Raw genomic sequence first — 23,281 nt, forward strand, 5'->3', positions numbered from 1 at the left:
AAAAGGCCATATTTCATTCTTTCTCATTGCCACGTAGTATTCCATTGTGTATATAAACCACAATTTCTTTATCCATTCATCAGTTGATGGACATTTAGGCTCTTTCCATAATTTGGCTATTGTTGAGAGTGCTGCTATAAACATTGGGGTACAAGTGCCCCTATGCATCAGTACTCCTGTATCCCTTGGGTAAATTCCTAGCAGTGCTATTGCTGGGTCATAGGGTAGGTCTATTTTTAATTTTCTGAGGAACCTCCACACTGCTTTCCAGAGCGGCTGCACCAATTTGCATTCCCACCAACAGTGCAAGAGGGTTCCCGTTTCTCCACATCCTCGCCAGCATCTATAGTCTCCTGATTTGTTCATTTTGGCCACTCTGACTGGCGTGAGGTGATATCTGAGTGTGGTTTTGATTTGTATTTCCCTGATAAGGAGCGACGTTGAACATCTTTTCATGTGCCTGTTGGCCATCTGGATGTCTTCTTTAGAGAAGTATCTATTCATGTTTTCTGCCCATTTCTTCACTGGGTTATTTGTTTTTCAGGTGTGGAGTTTGGTGAGCTCTTTATAGATTTTGGATACTAGCCCTTTGTCCGATATGTCATTTGCAAATATCTTTTCCCATTCCGTTGGTTGCCTTTTCGTTTTGTTGGTTGTTTCCTTTGCTGTGCAGAAGCTTTTTATCTTCATAAGGTCCCAGTAATTCACTTTTGCTTTTAATTCCCTTGCCTTTGGGGATGTGTCGAGTAAGAGATTGCTACGGCTGAGGTCAGAGAGGTCTTTTCCTGCTTTCTCCTCTAAGGTTTTGATGGTTTCCTGTCTCACATTCAGGTCCTTTATCCATTTTGAGTTTATTTTTGTGAATGGTGTGAGAAAGTGGTCTAGTTTCAACCTTCTGCATGTTGCTGTCCAGTTCTCCCAGTACCATTTGTTAAAGAGACTGTCTTTTTTCCATTGGATGTTCTTTCCTGCTTTGTCAAAGATGAATTGGCCATACGTTTGTGGGTCTAGTTCTGGGGTTTCTATTCTATTCCATTGGTCGATGTGTCTGTTTGTGTGCCAATACCATGCTGTCTTGATGATGACAGCTTTGTAGTAGAGGCTAAAGTCTGGGATTGTGATGCCTCCTGCTTTGGTCTTCTTCAAAATTACTTTGGCTATTCGGGGCCTTTTGTGGTTCCATATGAATTTTAGGATTGCTTGTTCTAGTTTCGAGAAGAATGCTGGTGCAATTTTGATTGGGATTGCATTGAATGTGTAGATAGCTTTGGGTAGTATTGACATTTTGACGATATTTATTCTTCTAATCCATGAGCAGGGAATGTCTTTCCATTTCTTTATATCTTCTTCAATTACCTTCATAAGCTTTCTATAGTTTTCAGCATACAGATCTTTTACATCTTTGGTTAGATTTATTCCTAGGTATTTTATGCTTCTTGGTGCAATTGTGAATGGGATCAGTTTCTTTGTCTTTCTGTTGCTTCATTGTTAGTGTATAAGAATGCAACTGATTTCTGTACATTGATTTTGTATCCTGCAACTTTGCTGAATTCATGTATCAGTTCTAGCAGACTTTTGGTGGAGTCTATCGGGTTTTCCATGTATAATATCATGTCGTCTGCAAAAAGTGAAAACTTGACTTCATCTTTGCCAATTTTGATGCCTTTGATTTCCTTTTGTTGTCTGATTGCTGATGCTAGAACTTCCAGCACTATGTTAAACAACAGCGGTGAGAGTGGGCATCCCTGTCGTGTTCCTGATCTCAGGGAAAAAGCTCTCAGTTTTTCCCCGTTGAGGATGACGTTAGCTGTGGGCTTTTCATAAATGGCTTTTATGATCTTTAAGTATGTTCCTTCTATCCCGACTTTCTCAAGGGTTTTTATTAAGAAAGGGTGCTGGATTTTGTCAAAGGTCTTTTCTGCATCGATTGACAGGATCATATGGTTCTTCTCTTTTTTTCTTGTTAATGTTATGTATCACGTTGATTGATTTGCGAATGCTGAACCAGCCCTGCATCCCAGGAATGAATCCCACTTGATCATGGTGAATAATTCTTTTTATATGCCGTTGAATTCGATTTGCTAGTATCTTATTGAGAATTTTTGCATCCATATTCATCAGGGATATTGGCCTGTAGTTCTCTTTTTTTACTGGGTCTCTGTCTGGTTTAGGAATCAAAGTAATACTGGCTTCATAGAATGAGTCTGGAAGTTTTCCTTCCCTTTCTATTTCTTGGAATAGCTTGAGAAGGATAGGTATTATCTCTGCTATAAACGTCTGATAGAACTCCCCTGAGAAGCCATCTGGTCCTGGACTCTTATTTGTTGGGAGATTTTTGATAACCGATTCAATTTCTTCTCTGGTTATGGGTCTGTTCAAGCTTTCTATTTCCTCCTGATTGAGTTTTGGAAGAGTGTGGGTGTTTAGGAATTTGTCCATTTCTTCCAGGTTGTCCAATTTGTTGGCATATAATTTTTCATAGTATTCCCTGATAATTGTTTGTATCTCTGAGGGATTGGTTGTAATAATTCCATTTTCATTCATGATTTTATCTATCTGGGTCATCTCCCTTTTCTTTTTGAGAAGCCTGGCTAGAGGTTTGTCAATTTTGCTTATTTTTTCAAAAAACCAACTCTTGGTTTCGTTGATCTGCTCTACAGTTTTTTTAGATTCTATATTGTTTATTTCTTCTCTGATCTTTATTATTTCTCTTCTTCTGCTGGGTTTAGGCTGCTTGGCTGTTCTGCTTCTATTTCCTTTAGGTGTGCTGTTAGATTTTGTATTTGGGATTTTTCTTGTTTCTTGAGATAGGCCTGGATTGCAATGTATTTTCCTCTCAGGACTGCCTTCGCTGCATCCCAAAGCGTTTGGATTGTTGTATTTTCATTTTCGTTTGTTTCCATATATTTTTTAATTTCTTCTCTAATTGCCTGGTTGACCCACTCATTCGTTAGTAGGGTATTCTTTAACCTCCATGCTTTTGGAGGTTTTCCAGACTTTTTCCTCTGGTTGATTTCAAGCTTCATAGCATTGTGGTCTGAAAGTATGCATGGTATGATTTCAATTCTTGTAAACTTATGAAGGGCTGTTTTGTGACCCAGTATATGATCTATCTTGGAGAATGTTCCATGTGCACTCGAGAAGAAAGTATATTCTGTTGCTTTGGGATGCAGAGTTCTAAATATATCCGTCAAGTCCATCTGATCCAATGTATCATTCAGGGCCCTTGTTTCTTTATTGACCGTGTGTCTAGATGATCTATCCATTTCTGTAAGTGGGGTGTTAAAGTCCCCTGCAATGACCACATTCTTATCAATAAGGTTGCTTATGTTTATGAGTAATTGTTTTATATATTTGGGGGCTCCGGTATTCGGCGCATAGACATTTATAATTGTTAGCTCTTCCTGGTGGATAGACCCTGTAATTATTATATAATGCCCTTCTTCATCTCTTGTTACAGCCTTTAAAGTCTAGTTTGTCTGATATAAGTATGGCTACTCCAGCTTTCTTTTGGCTTCCAGTAGCATGATAAATAGTTCTCCATCCCCTCACTCTCAATCTAAAGGTGTCCTCAGGTCTAAAATGAGTCTCTTGTAGACAGCAAATAGATGGGTCTTGTTTTTTTATCCATTCTGATACCCTATGTCTTTTGGTTGGTGCGTTTAATCCATTTACATTCAGTGTTATTATAGAAAGATATGGGTTTAGAGTCATTGTGATGTCTGTATGTTTTATGCTTGTAGTGATGTCTCTGGTACTTTGTCTCTCAGGATCCCCCTTAGGATCTCTTGTAGGGCTGGTTTAGTGGTGACAAATTCCTTCAGTTTTTGTTTGTTTGGGAAGACCTTTATCTCTCCTTCTATTCTAAATGACAGACTTGCTGGATAAAGGATTCTCAGCTGCATATTTTTTCTGTTTAGCACACTGAAGATATCGTGCCAATCCTTTCTGGCCTGCCAAGTTTCAAAAGAGAGATCAGTCACGAGTCTTATAGGTCTCCCTTTATATGTGAGGGCACGTTTATCCCTTGCTGCTTTCAGAATTTTCTCTTTATCCTTGTATTTTGCCAGTTTGACTATGATATGTCGTGCAGAAGATCGATTCAAGTTACGTCTGAAGGGAGTTCTCTGTGCCTCTTGGATTTCAATGCTTTTTTTCCTTCCCCAGTTCAGGGAAGTTCTCAGCTATAATTTCTTCAAGTACCCCTTCAGCACCTTTCCCTCTCTCTTCCTCCTCTGGGATACCAATTATGCGTATATTATTTCTTTTTAGTGTATCACTTAGTTCTCTAATTTTCCCCTCATACTCCTGGATTTTTTTATCTCTCTTTCTCTCAGCTTCCTCTTTTTCCATAACTTTATCTTCTAGTTCACCTATTCTCTCCTCTGCCTCTTCAATCCGAGCTATCGTCGTTTCCATTTTGTTTTGCATTTCGTTTAAAGCGCTTTTCAGCTCCTCGTGACTGTTCCTTAGTCCCTTGATCTCTGTGGCAAGAGATTCTCTGCTGTCCTGTATACTGTTTTCAAGCCCAGCGATTAATTTTATGACTATTATTCTAAATTCACTTTCTGTTATATTATTTAAATCCTTTTTGATCAGTTCATTCGCTGTTGTTATTTCCTGGAGATTCTTCTGAGGGGAATTCTTCCGTTTGGTCATTTTGGATAGTCCCTGGAGTGGTGCGGACCTGCAGGGCACTTTCCCTGTGCTGTGGTGTATAACTGGAGTTGGTGGGCGGGGCCGCAGTCCGACCTGATGTCTGCCCCCAGCCCACCGCTGGGGCCACAGTCAGACTGGTGTGTGCCTTCTCTTCCCCTCTCCTAGGGGCGGGATTCACTGTGGGGTGGCGTGGCCCATCTGGGCTACTTGCACACTGCCAGGCTTGTGGTGCTGGGGATCTGGCGTATTAGCTGGGGTGGGTAGGCAAGGTGCACGGGGCGGGAGGGGCAGGCTTAGCTCGCTTCTCCTTAGGTGATCCACTTCAGGAGGGGCCCTGTGGCAGCGGGAGGGAGTCAGATCCGCTGCCGGAGGTTTGGCTCCGCAGATGCACAGAGTTTGGTGTTTGCGCTGCGCGAGCAAGTTCCCTGGCAGGAACTGGTTCCCTTTGGGATTTTGGCTGGGGGATGGGCGGGGGAGATGGCGCTGGCGAGCGCCTTTGTTCCCCACCAAACTGAGCTCTGTCTTCCGGGGGCTCAGCAGCTCTCCCTCCCTTCGTCCTCCAGCCTTCCCGCTTTCTGTGCAGAGCTGTTAACTTATGACCTCCCAGACGCTAAGTCGCGCTTGCTGTCGGAACACAGTCCGTCAGGCCCCTCCGCTTTTGCCAGCCAGACTCGGGGGCTCCGCTTGGCCGGCGAGCCGCCCCTCTGCCCCGGCTCCCTCCCGCCAGTCCGTGGAGCGCGCACCGCCTCGCCGCCCTTCCTACCCTCTTCCGTGGGCCTCTGGTCTGCGCTTGACTCCGGAGACTCCCTTCTGCTAATCCTCTGGCGATTTTCTGGGTTCTTTAGGCAGGTGTAGGTGGAATCTAAGTGATCAGCAGGACGCGCGGTGAGCCCAGCGTCCTCCTACGCCGCCATCTTCCCTCTCTCCCTCAAACCGCTTTAAAATTCTAAGTTTTTTAAAAGCTCTGTGCTAGAAATTAGGAACAAGACCGAATATGTATTTCTTCTTCTTTTTTTTTTTTTTATGTTTATTTATTTATTTTGAGAGAGAGAGTGAGAGCGTACAAACACGTGCGTGCGGGGGATGGCAGAGGGAGAGGAGAGAGAGAGAATCCCAAGCAGACTGTGGCGCTGACAGCACAGAGCCTGACATGGGGCTCGATCTCACAAACCGTGAGATCACCAGACCTGAGCCAAAACCAAGAACCGGATGCTTAACTGACTGAGGTACCCCCAAATATATATGTCTTATTATAAATCACAATGTCACAGGCACCCAGTGGAAAAATTAGCAGAAGACAGGATCATGTAAATCATGGAAGAAGAGATACAATTGATTCATAACAGTAAAAAGATAATGATGGTTATCTCTTAATGTTAACCAAAGAAAGGCAAGTCTTTTTTCAACTTCCGTTTTAAAACTTACTTTGTCCGTTTTAGATTGGCAACAATTAAACAGAATGATAAAACCAAGTGTGGTTAAGGTCTAGAAAAGTCCGGCAATTTCACAATTTGTTGTTAGGATTGCAAATGCATATAATTGTCAATGCAAAACGGACAAACCTTTTAGAATCTCTAAAGGAAAGAAAGTTTTATTCGAGCCCAAGTTAGGACAGCTGCGGGGAGTGGGGATGGGGGCTAGAACACGCTCTTCACAGGGAAGAAAGTGATCCAGAGAAGGAATGCTTTTTACAGACTTAAATACTTCTTACATCTTGTAAGAGCTCAAAAGATTAGAGATTAGCACATAAGCAGGAATCCCAGAGTTTTTATGGTACAGGCAGGCGGGGAGTAGAAGCATTGATTCATGTGTCAAGGACAAGATGGTTTTCCTTTAGGTTATACACTCACAAAGCAGATGTACAATGCATACACGGTGAGCCATAAATCAGGCTTTAGGTCTGAACAAAATTTACACACAATCCTGTTGACTTAGAAATCTAGGGGCGTCTGGGTGACTCAATCAGTTAAGCGTTGGACTCTTGGTTTCAGCTCCCATCATGATCTCATGGTTTGTGAGATCAAGTCCTGCATTGGGTTCTGTGCTGACAGGATGGAGCCTGCTTGGGATTCTCTCTCTCTCTTTCTCTGCCCTTCCCCTGCTCGCTCTGTCTCTCTCTCTCAAAATAAATAAATAAACTTAAAGAAAGAAAGAAAGAAAGAAAGAAAGAAAGAAAGAAAGAAAGAAAGAAAAATCTAAAATGGCTTCTCTTGAATAGGAGGCCTTTAGGAAGTTTTTCTCTAATCACAATCAGGAAGTCAATGATTTATTTATTTATTTCTTAGAAAATTTTTTTCAATGTTTTATTTTTGAGAGAGCACAAGTAGGGGAGGGGCAGAGAGACAGGGATAGAGGATCTGAAGTGGACTCTGCGTTGACAGCAGCCAGCCTGATACAGGGCTTGAACTCATGAACCTCGAGATCATGACCTGAGCTGAAGTCAGACACCCAACGGAAGTGTACAATTGCACCTGAACAATTTAAAGACTGAGAGAAGGGTGTAGAAAGATGGTCACAGTAGCTCTCTCTGGACGGCGGGATTTGGGGTTATCTCATTCTCACTTATCAAGTCTGAGAGACCGGGCTATCCTCAACCCATCCTCACACGGCTCTATGACAATGGCCCCTGGTCCTCTGTTTCCCTTCTGGTACCTGGTTGACCTGCTGTACCGGGACACAGGCCACAGTAGGAAAACAGGCTATTCAGAGGGGTACAAAGGAAACTTTTGCCTATGGAGAGGGGAAAAAGAAACGTCATTCATGTTAATACTAAAGAAAAACCACTTTAGAAACAACGAGAAATTCTCTGGACCGGGCTGCCCTAAGAAGACCAAAGATGGTCACATGTGGATTTTCAATATTTTTTTCCTTTCTTTCTGGAGCATTTATCTATACCTCCTACTCCCTTACGTTGTGCTTTCAATCTTTCTCTTTTTTTTCTCTCTTAGAATGAAAGTTTTACATGTGCAACTCAGCCAGACCTCAGGAAGTGCTCTACCAAATGGTGTTTCCCAGCTTGGCCACCCTAAACGACCCAGACCAATGTGGGGAAGAAGTTTGGTGGCCTTGCACATCTGGGGACAGGGAGACTTTCTTCAGCTTTTCATTCTGTTTTCTTGGAAACAGTTGGGCTTATTTAAACTGTGTCTGGAAGGAAGTGTTACAAAGAACAAAAATGAGATTTACTGCAGAAAACCAGTTTTAGGTTTTGTTTTCCCCGGGGCCCAATATTCACTAGAAGGGGAAGACCAAATAGAAAAAAAAACAAACAAAAAATCATGTGAGTCTTGGGTTTTCTCTCAAGAGAGAGACAACTGACGTTCTCCAGCCCTTCCTTCTGCCCAGGGGCTGGAAACGCCTAAGGATGTGAAAGTGGTGGTGAACTAGACTCTGGTGAACTAGGCCTTTTAGCAGGCCGACCTTAGCACAGAGCCAGAGGCATCATCAAATGCTCTGGTTTTTGAAAAAAGGCAGAGATTGGACTTTCGTGTCAAATCTCCCACTATGTAAATATAAGTAACTGATTGGAATATTTAAAAGCTATTATATGAACCAAATGAAATAGAGCAGGGGAAACCCTAGAGATTATTGAATCTATCATTTTGGAGTTAGAAATTGGAGGTTAGAGGAAGAAATGACTTGCCAGGATGATACCAAGAGTCTAGACCTACTGATTCATGGTGTGATTTTATTAACTGTCAGTCAACTGATGGCTCCTTCAAATAAGCCAAACCTATTCAGCCGGGTTAGTTCTTCTTCTCCCCCACCCCCAAGTCCTTTTCTTCTTCCCTCCTCTCCTCCTTCCTTTCTCTCAATTATTCATCCATCTATATGGATCACCTTGTCATTATTTTCTGGACAATTTTAAATTTGAATCCCTTTGATGCAGGAGGCTATTCAGGAGGCGGTTTTGGATTCTAAGTACTTAAGATTTTGAAGGCATGCTTTTTTCATGTATTTTTGATTTTATTGCCCTATGCTCAGGAAATGTGCCTTGTAAATCTCCACTTTTTATACTGGGTGGAAATGTTCTTTGGAGCCAAATATGTGGTCAGTTTTTACAAAGATTCCGAGGGCAGAATAAAGTAATGTTTAATTTTCATCAGTAAGACACTGAGTTCTACGGATGTACTAAATCAAGCTTGTTGGTTATAATATTCAGACCTTCCGTGTCTGAATATTTCTGTTTTACTTGATCTGTCAGATTCAGAAGAAGATATATTAAAGTATTTCGGTATAGAAAGTGAGTATGTGTGTGCATGCTTTAAATGAAGTCTTTCTTGTATTTTTAGTAGTTTTTGTTTTATGTGTCTTGTGATTATACTGTTGGGAATATCAAAATATATAGGTATATTTTTGTCAGACTGTGCCTTTTACCATACTATAGTGTCTCTCATAATTTTGGTGCATGTTTTTGCCTTTAAATTCCATTTTCTCTGATGTTAGCATCTCTATCTACCTGCTTTCTTTTTGAGTGTATCTGTTTAATAACTCTTTGTCCATCCCTTTATTTTCCTTAAGTATGTCACTATTTTAATAGAAACTACTCATCTTATTATAAAAACATTTTTTAAAGTACAGAAAAGTATGAAGAAGAAAGCAACAAATTACCAAAAGTTCTACTCCCTTAAAATTACTGATGATTAGATTTGGTTGACATTATTCCAGATAGCTCTCTATGCAAATACAGAACGAACAATCTAGAGAAAGATCTAGAAAGATCTAGAGAAAGATGAAGTCTACGTGTAAGGGAGTTTAAGAAGTTGGAGTCATTGTGGTTTTTTTCTTTAAATGTGAGTTTCTGTAGGGGTGACTGGGTGGCTCAGTCGGTCAAGTATCTGACTCTGGCTCAGGTCGTGATCTCACCGTTCATGGAGTTGAACTCTGTGCTGACAGCTCGGAGCCTGGAGCCTGCTTCAGATTCTGTGTCTCCCTCTCTCTCGTTGCTCCTCCTCCGTTCATGCTCTCTCTCTCTCTCTCTCAAAAATAAACATTAAAAAAAATTTTTTTTAAATGTGAGTTCCTGTATAGACAGGATTCGTTGATTACTCGTTAGAAGAGATAACAGATGAATACAGATATATCCTCTGCATTGTCTTCTCCCTCCTCCCAGTAGTGATGTTTCTATTATTTTAATTTCCTCGGACTTTTCAACATTTGCGTTCTGCAATCATAACTATCTCAGATGTTTCATAGTACTTTTATATGTAAGTGGACTCCATGCTCCTCACCAGGCTATCTCCACGGCTTTATGGCTTTAGAATAACAGGCCTCTTTATTTCAATTCAACATCCAGTACACAAGATTTCGCCATCAAGTAGGTTTTTTCAAAAGGGCTCCTAGATGCTGTATTTTCTGAGTCCTTTCATGTCTGAAAAGTGAGACCTTGCCTTTATACTTCAATTCCAGCTTGGCTGGGTAGAATCCACTTGGATTATACTCTCTTTTCCTTGTGGACATTTCTCCTTTGTTCTGGCAATGATTGCTGCTGGAAAGACATCTGAAACCTGTCTTATTTTTCTCCTTGTGTATGAATTTCTTTTTGTCCTGCATGTGAAAAATATATATACTTTTTATATTCTAAGTTTAACAGCTTAGCCAGAATGTGTCTGAAGTTTTATTGGTACAGCTTTTTCCTACGAAATGGTATGTATTTTCAATCTTGCAGATTGAGTCTTGATTCCAATACTCACATGAGTTGACTTTTTAAGTACAGATCTCTCATCCATTTGGAATTTATTCTGGAGTATGGTATGAGGGATGGGTCCAATGTTATCTTTTTCCTAACAACTATCCAGGTGTTGTTTGAGACTTTTGAATTCGAAGTATGGAACATTCAGGGGGAAGCCGCCTGCAGGGCCATTGTGGAATCAGGCTGGAGAGGGGTCTGGGACAGAGGTACCCATTTGAGGGTCATAATAATGATGTACAAGTGAGAGGATGAATGGGACTGACAGGTGTCAAAAATCCAGAAGTAGATAAATGAAACCCATCCAATAAATAAACAGTGTTTAGTAAGAGTTTATTGTGCATATTAAGAACAGTTCACCAATGAGAGCTTTTGAATTCAAAGATGATATGGCGCTCAGGGGCCTGACGTACAGGGTGGTTAATGCAGTGAAAGTGGGCAAGCTGTTTTAACATTTCCAGTGACTGGTTATTACCATGAGAGTTCCCAGGTTGCAAGGGATTAGTTAAAAGTAGTTATCTCGGGGGTGCCTGGGTGGCGCAGTCGGTTAAGCCTCCGACTTCAGCCAGGTCACGATCTCGAGGTCCGTGAGTTCGAGCCCCACGTCGGGCTCTGTGCTGACTGCTCAGAGCCTGGAGCCTGTTTCCGATTCTGTGTCTCCCTCTCTCTCTGACCCTCCCCCGTTCATGCTCTGTCTCTCTCTGTCCCAAAATAAAAAAAAAAAAAATAAAAAAAAAAAGTAGTTATCTCACATCATTTTTATAAAGAGGACATAAGGGTTTTTTTTGTTTGTTTGTTTGTTTTTGTTTTTGTTTTAATGATTATCTGGCAATTACAAGAAGTGGCCCAAGTTCACTTTCAGTTATTTTGCAGAATCATCGAAATTAAGTTTCGCTTGTGTGGCTTAAAAGGTTTTCTTCCACTCAGGGAATTTTCAAGTCCGCTCCCCATTTTGTATTTAACTTTAACAGTTCCGTCCCTTTGGGTCAGTAGGCTGAGAAGATGATCAACTAAGTACAGCGTTACTCTTGGTTACCCCTTGTTGATGGCAAGTAGAAGAATCTCCTGTTTGCTGTTTCTGCCAGTTGAATCATCAAGCTCAGGGTCACGTAACCACTGTTATCAACAGCCAGCTGGTCATCATGGACACGGGAAGGTCAGATCATTGGGATCCCTCGGTTGTCTAATCCTGATGGAAAGATATAGTCGTCGATGTATGAGTGGCTGCCAGAAGGCATGTAAAACCCTTGAGAGAATACAATGCACTTGAGAGGTTAATACGAAGACTGTAAGGATGGTAATAGACAAGGATTAAAAAATTCCCCAGAGCAGAGATTCCTGGGACCCAAGATTTAACCACTTAAATCAATCAAATGAGTTATAATCACATTCAGGTTTTACCTTTGTAAGTCAATCTACCTTTGTGGGGGATAATGGGCGATGGTGTTTCACTTTTTTTTCTGAGCCAGTTACCCAGGCACCCCACGGTGGATGAGCAATCACAGGTGTTACCTGGGACAGATGAACATGAGGGTGTTTTATTTCAGGAGGCATTGTTGCAGGTAAGCTTTCACCTAATTCAGGCCTCTACATGATGGAGCCATCAGGTAATTTAATAAGAGGCATTTCTATGGAAACAGAAGAAAAACAAAGGTTAATAGCAGGAGAAAATTAGAAATGCAGCTTCCGAGTTTGGAGAGCAGCCAGATGAGAAACTTTCTAGATGTGAGTTAGAAGCAGAGTTAAATGATAGAATAGGAATGGCAGTTTCAATCTGATGGACTTCCCTGGTTTGCAGTTCAGCTGTCGCTGATGAAGCCATTGGGTGGTCCGGTGAACTCCCTTGAGTGGCCCACACAGCAACAGGCACGAAGGCTGTCCTGATATGATCCGTTGTGGTGGTTTCTCTGGAGTTTACAAGTAGATGACAATGCCTCAAAGACCATGACTAGGACTAGAATCTAATAATGGGTCCACTATCGTTTTCTACTGAAACATAATTTCTTTATAGTCATCCCCTTTTATCAAAGATAATTATAAGGAAACTAATTTGTCTGTCAAATAAGTCAAAGTAAAATTGGCTTGGTCGTTTATATAACCGTAGTAAGAATAGTGATTCTATGCATATTCTCAAATATGACATTCCAGCCAAAGCTTTGGCAATATCCAAGGGGCTTTATTGGTTCCTAAAGTCAAACTTAGTTTTTCAAAACTGTCTCATAATTAGGAATCTCAGATTCCATCTTTAAAAGTCTGGTTAGGCTAAGAAGCCAAACTAAGGACTTGTCCAATTGTGTCCTGTTACAAGAAGACCAGATTCTTTTAAAATATTTTTTTTAATTAATTTTTTTTATTTTGAGAGAGAGAGAGAGTTTGGAAGCAGCAGAAAGAGAGGGAGAGAGAGAATCCCAAGCAAGTTCTGCACTGTCAGCATGGAGCCTGATGCAGGGGTCGAACTCACAAACCGTGAGATCAGGACCTGAGCAAAAATTAAGAGTTGGATGCTTAACCGACTGACTTGCCCCTCCCGGATGCCCAAAGAAGATCAGATTCTTATCGAACTTATATAAATACATACATTGTCATGAAGAATAAGAATATTTGAGAATAGTTTCTGAATTCTGGAGGGATCAGGTAGACAGAAAAAGATAAATGTTTCAACTTTAGTTGAAAAAATATATTTTACCCAATTGCTGTATGTTGTAGATAGCGAAACAAAAAGGAGAAAAGAGAGTTCTTTAATTCTGGAAAACAAAATATTAAAGAACCAGCAGGGTTTTAAATTAAGTCATAAAAATTATAATCACTTCTATGAGTTCATTCGTTCCCATATAATGAATTCTTGTTTTGCTTGATTTGGGGTTAGCAGTGAACCAATCAGTTTTCCAGAGTATTTGTCAGGGTCATATACATGAATTTCTTTGAAGATGACACGTTTTCGCCTGTAGTTGATCGTAAATGCTTTCAGAGAAGAATGAAGAGTAATACAATAATTGTCTGTGAATGACAAAAGACTAACAATGGCTGTGGTTAAAGATCTGGTGAGAGTTTACTACAAAAAAAAAAAAAAAAAATAAATATATATATATATATATATTTATATATGCAATTGACAAGTAAATTTTATTATTTCTGTGATATTTTAATAGCTGGAATTATGGCCAGTAACATTTTATCAGGACATAAAGATTTTTAGGAATTTCATATAATTTGTGAATTATTTATATTAAAAACATATACCCACATAAATACAATCCAAGGAGGTTAACTTTACTTTTTTAGACGATGTTTGTTCCCCTTGCAATGTAATGTATCAAATAAGCCTAAATAAATTAATATTTCTCCTTTTATAAGGAGAGAGAGCCCATCTTTGAGGTTGTCCAGAGACCCTCAAAAAATCCCCAAGTCTGTTCAAAGTCAAACAAGAAGATTTCATTCGGAATTTGATTTTGGAAAGTTCGTCACAAATGTCAAAATATTTGAAACACTTGATCAAATCAGAGCAGAAGTCACTGTGAAACAACACTTAGTTATCCATTCAACCAAACTGACAGTTAAAAGATTTTAAAGGCAAACACAGAAAGTCACATAGTTATAAAAAAAAAGCCTTAGCTCTTTTAATTTTGAAAGACTATTTTTTTTTTAAGTAATCAAAGACCTGAAAAAGACAATGTGAAACACAGGGAGTATTTTCATAGGGCTCAGAAACTTTGTTTCCTAGGCAGCATACGTTAAAGGCCAAAACCAAAAAAACAAATCAAAACAAAACAAAACAAAACAAAACAAAAACCCCAAAAACCCTTTGTAATCTTTTACTAAGAGAAGACTAATAATCTAAGAAATTTTGTGATTTTAACATAGAGAAGATTGAACTCTAGTTTGATATTAGTTTTGTATTAGCACATTATTGAGCTCATTTAAAAAAACCGTTAGAAATAAATTAATTCAATTTTAACCAGCTTTAACCTTACACTATAAAATTTCTTTTCTGAAAATCTTCTGCAACTTCCTATATCCATTTAGCCTTTGTCTTATTCTTTTTCTTTTCTTATTCTGGAACAAGTAGTCATTTTCTTTTAGGATAAAATTACTCTCTACAAAAATATACCCTGTATTCCTTGCATACTGCTCATAGAAAAACACGTCCCCATTCTCTTCCCATGGAAATACAGAGTTGTTTCCCTTCGTTTTGGTAGTTTTGTTTTTGTATATTGATTATAAATTTTAACTATCAGTAACCTCTATTTTCTAGTGAAAACTGGAAAGAAGGCATTTGTTAACTAACAAATAATATGTTGTAGTAGATTAGCAAATTCATAAACACACAATTATAAAAATAAAATTCTTTACAAGCACTTTTTATAGTACAATATTTTAAGGCAGCAAAAGATATATTTATTAATGGATCCAAATATCTTATATCACTGTAAAAAATTAAGAAGCCAAAAGTAAATAAGCTTATGTTTAGCAAGTAATGTCTCAGTATATTATCTTATTTGGAAATGATGTACATAGTCAACGAATATCCATTATTTAGTTCAACTTAGTATGTACTTCTATCTTATTGGCATCTACTTAAATTACTTGTTTTTAACAATCATGCTTGGATTAGACATTAACAGAAAACTATCATCTTAAATTATAGTTTTTGTTGACAAATTCAGTAGCATAGAGATAGCGTGAGTTTATTTGGCTTGTTTGCGTTATACTTAATGTTGGCAATTCTGAAGACATGTCTGCTTTTATTAAATCAACAAATTGAAACTAGCTTCTGTTTATCAAAGATTATCCCAGATTCCATGAATCTAAAAAACAATTGGGTTAGTTTCTGTATTTCTGGGTGTTTTAGGAATACTTAATTCACAAAAGCACTTTTTTTCTTTAAATCAGTTAAACACAGCTTGTTTAAAGAAGTATCACATGCACATAATATATCTACATAGATACACACAAACATATCAAAAACACAGATACCTTATAGCTTTTTTTTTTTAATTACTTATAGCTTTCACTTAAAAATTTTAGCCATGTCTCAGCTACAGAAATGCAAACCTCACAAGAATAATTGATCCAAATTGCACTTCTGGCAAATGGACTCAGGTTACCTGTTCAGATAGCTGAAGTTTTTTGTTTTTTGTTTTTTTACTAAAGATTTCTTTATTTGTGCACTGTAAGGCTTATTTTAAATAAGCTATTTTTTGGGGCGCCTGAGTGGCTCAGTCGGTTAAGCGTCCGACTTCGGCTCAGGTCACTATCTCGCGGTACGCGAGTTCGAGCCCCGCGTCGGGCTCTGTGCTGACTGCTCAGAGCCTGGAGCCTGTTTCGGATTCTGTGTCTCCCTCTCTCTCTGCCCCTCCCCCGTTCATGCTCTGTCTCTCTCTCTCTCTCAAAAATAAATAAATGTTAAAAAAAAATTTTTTTTTTAAATGCTTATTTTGAGACAGAGAGGGAGAGAGAGAAAACGTGTGTGCACATGCACCAGAGAGGGGCAGAGGGAGGGAGAGAGGAAGAATCCCAAGCAGTGTCAGCACAGGGCCCAATGCGGGGCTCGATCTCACAAACCAAGAGATCATGACCTGAGCCAAAATCAAGAGTCAGATGCTTAACCAAGTGGGGCACCCAGGTGCCCCTAAAGGATTCTTTTAAAGAAGCATACCTAGTAAAGAATTAATTCCATTGTCTTTTGAGAGGTTTGGGATTCTCTCTTTTCAAGGATGTCCCTTAAGATGTGAACTATCTTGGGGCACCTGGGTGGCTCAGTCAGTTGAGTGTCCAGTTTTGGCTCAGGTCATGACCTCCCAGTGCGTGACGTCAAGCCCCACATTGGGCTCACTACTGTCAGCGCAGAGCCCGCTTCAGATCCTGTCTCCGTCTCTCTGCCCCTCCCCCACTTGTGCTCTCTGAAAAATAAAGAAAACATTAAAAAAAAAAAAAGTTTTCCAAAAAGCCACAAGAACCTGGTCCATGGAAGGTATACACATAGGAAGCAGGAATTTTAAGGGAGATGGAGAAAGAATTTTAGACCAGATGGAGCCCATCTTCGGCTGTTATGCCCTAAGAGGTTTTAACTATAAGGGGCCTTGTTTTTTATCAGCTGTTCCCAAACACAGGAATCATGTGTTTTTCCCCCTTTCAAACAGAATAGGGTGATTTACCAGAAGCTTCAGTCAACATAATGCAGGTATGAGAGAAACAGTGGGGTAAGGTGCCCCAGGGTGCTGTCTCTGGAGACAGACTGCCTGGATTCAAATCTTTCCTCTGCCATTTCCTTGGCTCAGTTATTTAACCACTCTGAGCCTTAGATTCATTATCTCTAAAAGGGGGTAATAATCAAATCTACTTCATGAGACATATGAATTAAAAGAGATAACACAGCACGGTGCTGGCATTTAGAGTTGATAATGCTGCTGTTACTATCATTATTCTCATGGAGCTGAGCCTCTTCCCTTGACTGCAGCTTGAAAATCCTCAGGAAAGAACTCCGAATGCCCGACTGGAGTCACATGTTCACCCCTGTGGTCAAAGGGCCAGGGAACCATGATGGGCGGCCCCCACTGGAACCACAGGGGTGGATGAGCGTGCGGTGAGGCAACTGCCTCTAGAAGGAAGGGTAATGCGAACTAACAGGAGTTGTCCACCCAGAGAATGAAGTGAGCCCAGGAGAGAGGAAGGAACTGTTCTTCTGGAGTGTCCGCTGTTGGTTCCTCTCATTTTGTCGGCTACATACATTCCTTGTACTTTCCGCCCAACCCAGTGAATTTGATAGGAGTTTTTCCTAAAGGCAGGGATCTGCTGTCTGCAGAACATACTGCGGGTTCTGTCTGATGACTAGGTGCCACGTGGAGGAGAGGCAAGGCCCAAGGGTGGCCAGTTGTGTGGTGGTTGAGCGGAGAGCAGAGCCAACGCCATAAGACAGGTTGGGCTCAGCCGCGTGGCCACTCGCTTCTTGGGCAGTTTCTCCAAGCACTGACTCCTGGTGCCACTTTGCTTCCCAGCACCCACAGAAAAGACATATATTAGCAGCTAAAAGTCCACAGTCCTCTCCAAGAGCTCAGTTGTGCAGGGTATGACCTTGACCCTGTCTTAAGTGAAAGTGACACATGGAGAGGCCAATTTCATGCTGTTCTTATTCTAACGATTATTATATACCCCCTCCTCTGGGATGAGGCCCACCTCAAGAGCTCCCTCTGGCACATGACAGTGTTACTTTTCCTTGTCCCCAGTCCTGGTTCAGCTCTGTGTCATTTTGTACCTCTGCAGACATTCATACTTACATGATCCACCTTTGGACAAAGGTCAGGTAACCATAGTAACAGCAACACTACTCTCTATGATCACCGTATGCCAGGCACTGTGATGTAGAAAGCAGGCATTGGTGAGAGCCTTGCCAAGTCTGAGCCTCATTTTTCTTACTTTTCTGGAAGCTCTGAAACCCAAAGAGGAGAGATCACCTGTTTAATATCATACGGAAAGCCAGGAGCTGAAGAGTGGCTTGTAGAAGTCGCTCACAGTGTGGGAGGAGAGATAGGTCCATGACCAATTACAGCTATGAGAAATGCTGCTGTGGGCTGGGGCTGGGGGAATTGGAGGCAACCTGTGGCTGAAGGGAAGAGGAAGGCATTAATTTTGTCCCAGGGAAAGACCTGCAGGGATGAAGGGATGGGCTGGGAAGAGTAGTCATACTGGAGAGGGCCTTCAAGTCTGAGTAGGATTTTGCCACATGCTATGGGCTGAACTGTAAACTCATATGTTGAAACCTAATCCCCAGTACCTCTGAATGGGACTGTATTTGGAGATAAGATCTTTAAAGAGATAATGGAGTTAAAATGAGGTCATCAGGGTAAGCCCTAACCTCACATACCTGATGTCCTAATAAGGTGAAGAGATTAGGACACCCGCACACACAGTGGGAAAACCCCATGAAGATACACGGAGAAGACAGCCATCTATCTACAAACCAAGGAAAGATGCCTCAGAAGAAATCAACACTGTTGACCTTGATCTTGGACTTGCACCCTCCAGAACTATGAGAAAATAAATGTCTGTTGTTTAAGCCACCGGGCTGTGGTACTTTGTGTTGGTAGCCCGAGCAAACTAAAGCCCCATGGCAAGAAGTGGGCGAGGATGTGCCTGAGGACAAAGGCTCAGTTCAAATACAGTCCCAGAGAGTAGAGACCCCGCGGTCTGTCTGGGGATTTGGCAGTGAAACTCAGCTACTGGTACTGGGAGTTGGGGCCTGGGAACTGAGCCTCTCAGTTCCCCACCTCAGAATGGGAACATTAAGGGGCTTGAATCCCAGGAGACACGCATGTTCTAGAAAGATGGGGATTGGCTCAAAGTTGTTTCGGAAAGGGAAGATGTGGTTCCAGGAGCACATTCCTGACGTCCAATCTGTCCTCAACTGAGTTCATCTTTCAAAATGTCTTTTTGATTTCCCCCTTCTCCACACCTCCACCCAGGCTTGGTTGGGGTCTATGTCAGAAGGACCTGGAATATGATCTTCCCAGGGGGGCCACCAGGCTCCAGGCTCTCCTGCCCGGTTCAGAGCCAGACCTGGATCTTGAGCTGGGGAGCAACACATTTTTGTTTTGTTTTGTTTGTGAACATGAATAGTGACAAGAGGAAGATTTTTACAGGCTGAGGATGCCAACTGGAGATCCCCAAAGAGGAGTTTTTAAATTGCTCTCGGCAGAAGCACTGTTATGAGAAAAAGATAGTGTAATCTATAATGGAGGAAAACACACTTGGGTTAATAAATTCTGGGATACTTGTTCCAAAATTTAGTATCATAATAAATTTATTCTGAGTCTTGTAAAAGGATAAACACATAATAATAGCCAAGTCAATTTAAAGAAAGAACATGAAATAGATATAGATATAGATATAGATATAGATATAGATAGTATAGATATATGAAAGAAGTCTTTTTATTGGCCAAAGAACAGACACCTGGATCAATGGCACAGAATAGAAAAACAGACACAGACCCATGTACATATGGGAATTTGATATTTGCTAAAAAAAAAAAAACAGTTCAAGTGAAGTAAGGAAATAGAATTTGATGATATGATAGTTGGTTATCCATTAGGGGAAAAAAAAAGTTGTAACCCTACCTCATGCCAGTCACAGAAATAAATGGGAGACAATGAATGATGAAAATAATTTTTTAAAATGATTTTTATTTATTTTGAGAGAGAGAAAGAGCATGAGTGGGGGAGGGGCAGAGAGAGGGAGAGAGAGAATCCCAAGTGCCCTCTACCCTCAGACACGGGGCTCGATCCCACAAACTGTGAGATCATGACCTTAGCTGAAATCAAGAGCCAGACGCTTAACAGACTGAGCCACCCAGGCACCCCTGAAAATCATTTTAAAATGCTATAAATACATGAGAAGAAAATATAAACTATATAGACGCTCTTGGGGAAAGGAAGGCTTTCTCCACAAGACATGCACATATGCACACAGACAAAAAGGCAGTGGAAAGCCTCACGATTTGGTTACAATATAATCAAACATTTCAACACTGAACAAGTGACAGTGAAGAGAACAGAAGAAGGGCAGGTTTGTCTTGGATGATAAGGAAGGAGATAAATCATCCTGGGCTGTAAGAAGGGGAGGAAGCTGTGGGCACAGGAACTCCAGCCTCAGTGACACCCTCTGTTCAATGGAGATAATTTCTATTAAGACTTGGTTGGTATTTACCCGTGCCTTCCTTTCCCATTTGATCTCATCTGGTCCCCGAGCACTTCTATGGGAGTGGATATTCTCCCCACGTTACAGACAATGGAGCCAGGGCTCCTGGAGGTTAAGCAAGCAGACAGGTGGCCTCGAAACGCCCCTTCTACTGACCTCACAGGGTTGCTCCAAACGGTAGGGTGAGATCAAGGACGGAAAATGCCCTGGAGACAAAGTGGAGTTTGCACAACCATTGAAGACAGTTGTCCTAGTGAGTGGTGCCACACCTGCCAGACCGTGCCTGCTCCCAGCAAACCGCGTGACTAAGAAGGGAGGAAAACATTTGCTAAGCGGCTGTGCCTGTGATCTTCGTCATCGGGCTTGCTACCTCTGCTGACTGATGCGTGCCAGCATTGTGCAAGCCCGCGATCACGTGCTAGTTTAGCTGGGAGCCTGAAGCCCTTGGACGGTGCCTGCCTTAATCTGGCTACTGGCCACCGCCTCCAGGACTCCAGACTCCTTCCCTCTGCCTCCATCCCTGCCCGCCAGCCTCAGCGCCTCCCCGCTCTTTTGAGGATGTCACGCAGGCCTGCCCCGTGCCCACCCTTCACTGGCCCCTCCTTCCTCCTGCCTGGGACTCGGCTCCCAGGAGTCGCTGTGTCCTGACCGTGTCCCTGAAACCGTGCTGCCCAATGACCTCCAGCTGCTTTCCACCTCCTCACCCGGCTTTACTTTTCTTTATTAAACGTATCGCCATCTGACACGAGAGCATATAGCTATTTGTGGTTTCTCCACTTTCCCTATCAGAACCCGAGTCATTGGATTAATGTGAAATCCCAATCTTCCTTCCTCTCTCCAGCTACTAGTCATTTGCAGAATCTACAAGGACAGGACGGTGGCCTCTTTAAGAGCACGTGGGGCCCTCTCCCCCTGCTTTTTTATCTTGTGATTTTTAATCTGGTGAAATGGGGTCTAAAATAGCGTGACTCTATGCTCTGGTTTGCTGGGACCCCCCCTAATTCATGCCTGCTGTCCTTGCCCCCCTTTTACTCTCAAAAGTGTCCCTTCCTGTTTGAATAATGAAGTATATGCTCACCTGGGGCTAAAAGGATTATCAAAGGTTGTCTGGGAGGGGAAGAAGTCAGCCAAGGGGAGCCTAGGAGGGAGGTTTGTCCCACCCTCGGCCTTGGTCTGGCAGGTGGACGGGGTCTGAAGCCTCTGACCAGATCCCACCCCACTGCCTCCCTGCCCCTGCTGCCTGCCTGGTCACTGAGCGGCTCTGACCAGCTCTGCCCCGAGGATCGGTTCTGACTTGGAATCAAATGCAGCTTGTGTGAGGGCCCAGGTGGGAAAACTCTGCATACCTCCTAGAAACACAAGGCCCTCCTTTCTGAGACCTTCTCTCTGGCCTCTCTTCCATCTCATCCCCCTCTGCCCCAAATTGCTGCAAAGATGAAATAAAGAATTTGGGCACCAAATCAAGCCCGTGCCTTTACTGACCGATATGTGGTTCTGGATGAGCCAGAGGAAGGGAGGTGAGAACAAGTAAATGTGAGAGCTGGAGGCTGACCGGGAGGTCCTATTCCCATGAGGGAGTGATGTTCACAGAGGTCACTGACTGCTCAGTGTCCCTCTGTCGAGTGTCTGCCGTGAGCCAGGCACCGTCCTCAGCAAGGGCACGGAGCGGTGATCGCAACGGGGGCCTCTGCCCCCGTGGGCCTGACGTTCTGCTGAAGGGACAGGCGAAATCAAACGCAGATGAATTAGGGGGAAAACTGGCATTGAGGATAAATGCCAGAGAGACCACTCACACAGGGTGTTGTGATGCAGTGGTTGATGGCAGGCCGATGGGTCACAGAGTCTTGATGTCCAGCTGAGACTTGAATAAAGTGAAGCCAGCTTGGCAACGAGGAGGGCAGCCGTCAGAGGCTCAGGCACGCGTGGCCCAGAGCCCCGTGAGTGACAGCAGCCGTGAGGGCACCGCAGGGGAGCCCCCAGTCTCTCGTGTGCTCCTCACACAGATCTGCCAAGGAGTCAGGCCGAGGTCACTTATCAGCTTTACGGTAGAGGAAGTTGCAGTTCAGGGAGGGAGGGAGGGGCTGGTGCCAGGCTAGGGCCGGAGCCAAAGCTGGGTCTCTCTAATCCCGTCCGAATGCGTCCCGGGGCCCTGGCGTGTCAGAGGATTTGGTTACAATGGACGTCGTCTGTGGTTCTGGGTTTTAAGAACTCGCGGTGCTGGGCAGCTCTGGGAGGAGGCTTCAAGCTTACCTGACCTATGGCTTCCAGAGGGACCCCCCTGACCCTGCGCAGGCCAGTGGGTGCAGGGAGGTACCGTCATGCCCGAGTGAGCGTTTCCCACAGTCCCCGTCCTCAACAAGAGCACATTGGCTTAGGCTCCCTTGAAGGGGATGTCACACACACACACACACACACACACACACACACACACCTTGAAATGGGGCCAATGAATGAGCCCTCGACCCAGCTTCAAAGTGTTTCTGGCTACATCCACAAATAGCTGTGTGACTTACAGAGATCACTTACCCTCTCTGGGCCTCAGTTTCTAGAACCAGCACATGGTGATAGGGCTTCTCTTAATCACCACACACAGCTATCATGAGGATCAAAAAAAGAAATGGATGGGGGCGCCTGGGCGGTTCTGTCAGTTAAGTGCCCGACTCTCGATTTCGGCTCAGGTCATGACCTCACGGTTCGTGATCTCACAGCGAGACTGAGCCCTGAGTTGGGCTCCACACTGGGCATGGAGCCTGCCTAAGATTCTCTCCCTCTCTCTCTCTCTCTCTCTCTCTCTGTCCCTCTGCTCCTCTCCCGCTTGGCGAGACACGGATGTGAGGGTGTCCTGTAACCATACAACGTCAGACACTGTGTTATTATTCAGGCCGCAGACGACACTGCCCGGTATTGTCACAGCTTCTCCTCCCCTGCTCCCCGTCCCCAGTTCCATTAATACCAACTCAGGATTTCCCACAGGATGATCCTGCTTCTTATTGTCAAGCAGCCCGACTTTATCTTTTCTGCTACTGGCTGATCTGGGTGGTTTTCCAGAATGTAAAAACTGCCCACAAGTTGTAAACAAGTTCACGTCGATCAACTCCAAGGGAGAAGGGGGGTGGGGGTGGGGGGCTGAGTTGAACTTGCTGGAGATAGGAGAATGTGAAATCCCAGGAGGGTTATGCCATCCATGCAAAGCTTCCTTCTGCTACGATGTAGGCAGATGATTGATACAAGCCTCCATGT

General features: G+C 42.7%; 1 long non-coding RNA gene across 2 annotated transcripts; it reads right to left on the minus strand.

Moving 5' to 3' along the window:
• Positions 1-11,110: 11,110 nt before the first annotated feature.
• On the minus strand, positions 11,111-17,632 carry LOC122232594. Of its 2 annotated transcripts, none has more exons than XR_006209941.1 (3): positions 17,522-17,632; positions 11,768-11,976; positions 11,111-11,537 (listed from the first exon to the last, which is right to left on the minus strand). It is a non-coding gene; the product is annotated as an uncharacterized LOC122232594 (long non-coding RNA). The 2 variants fall into 2 exon arrangements; XR_006209942.1 differs by having other exon boundaries at positions 11,112-11,537; positions 11,861-11,976; positions 17,522-17,624.
• Positions 17,633-23,281: the final 5,649 nt, after the last annotated feature.

Source organism: Panthera tigris, chromosome D3 (assembly GCF_018350195.1).
Source record: "Panthera tigris isolate Pti1 chromosome D3, P.tigris_Pti1_mat1.1, whole genome shotgun sequence".
NCBI classification, from domain to species: Eukaryota; Metazoa; Chordata; class Mammalia; order Carnivora; family Felidae; genus Panthera; species Panthera tigris.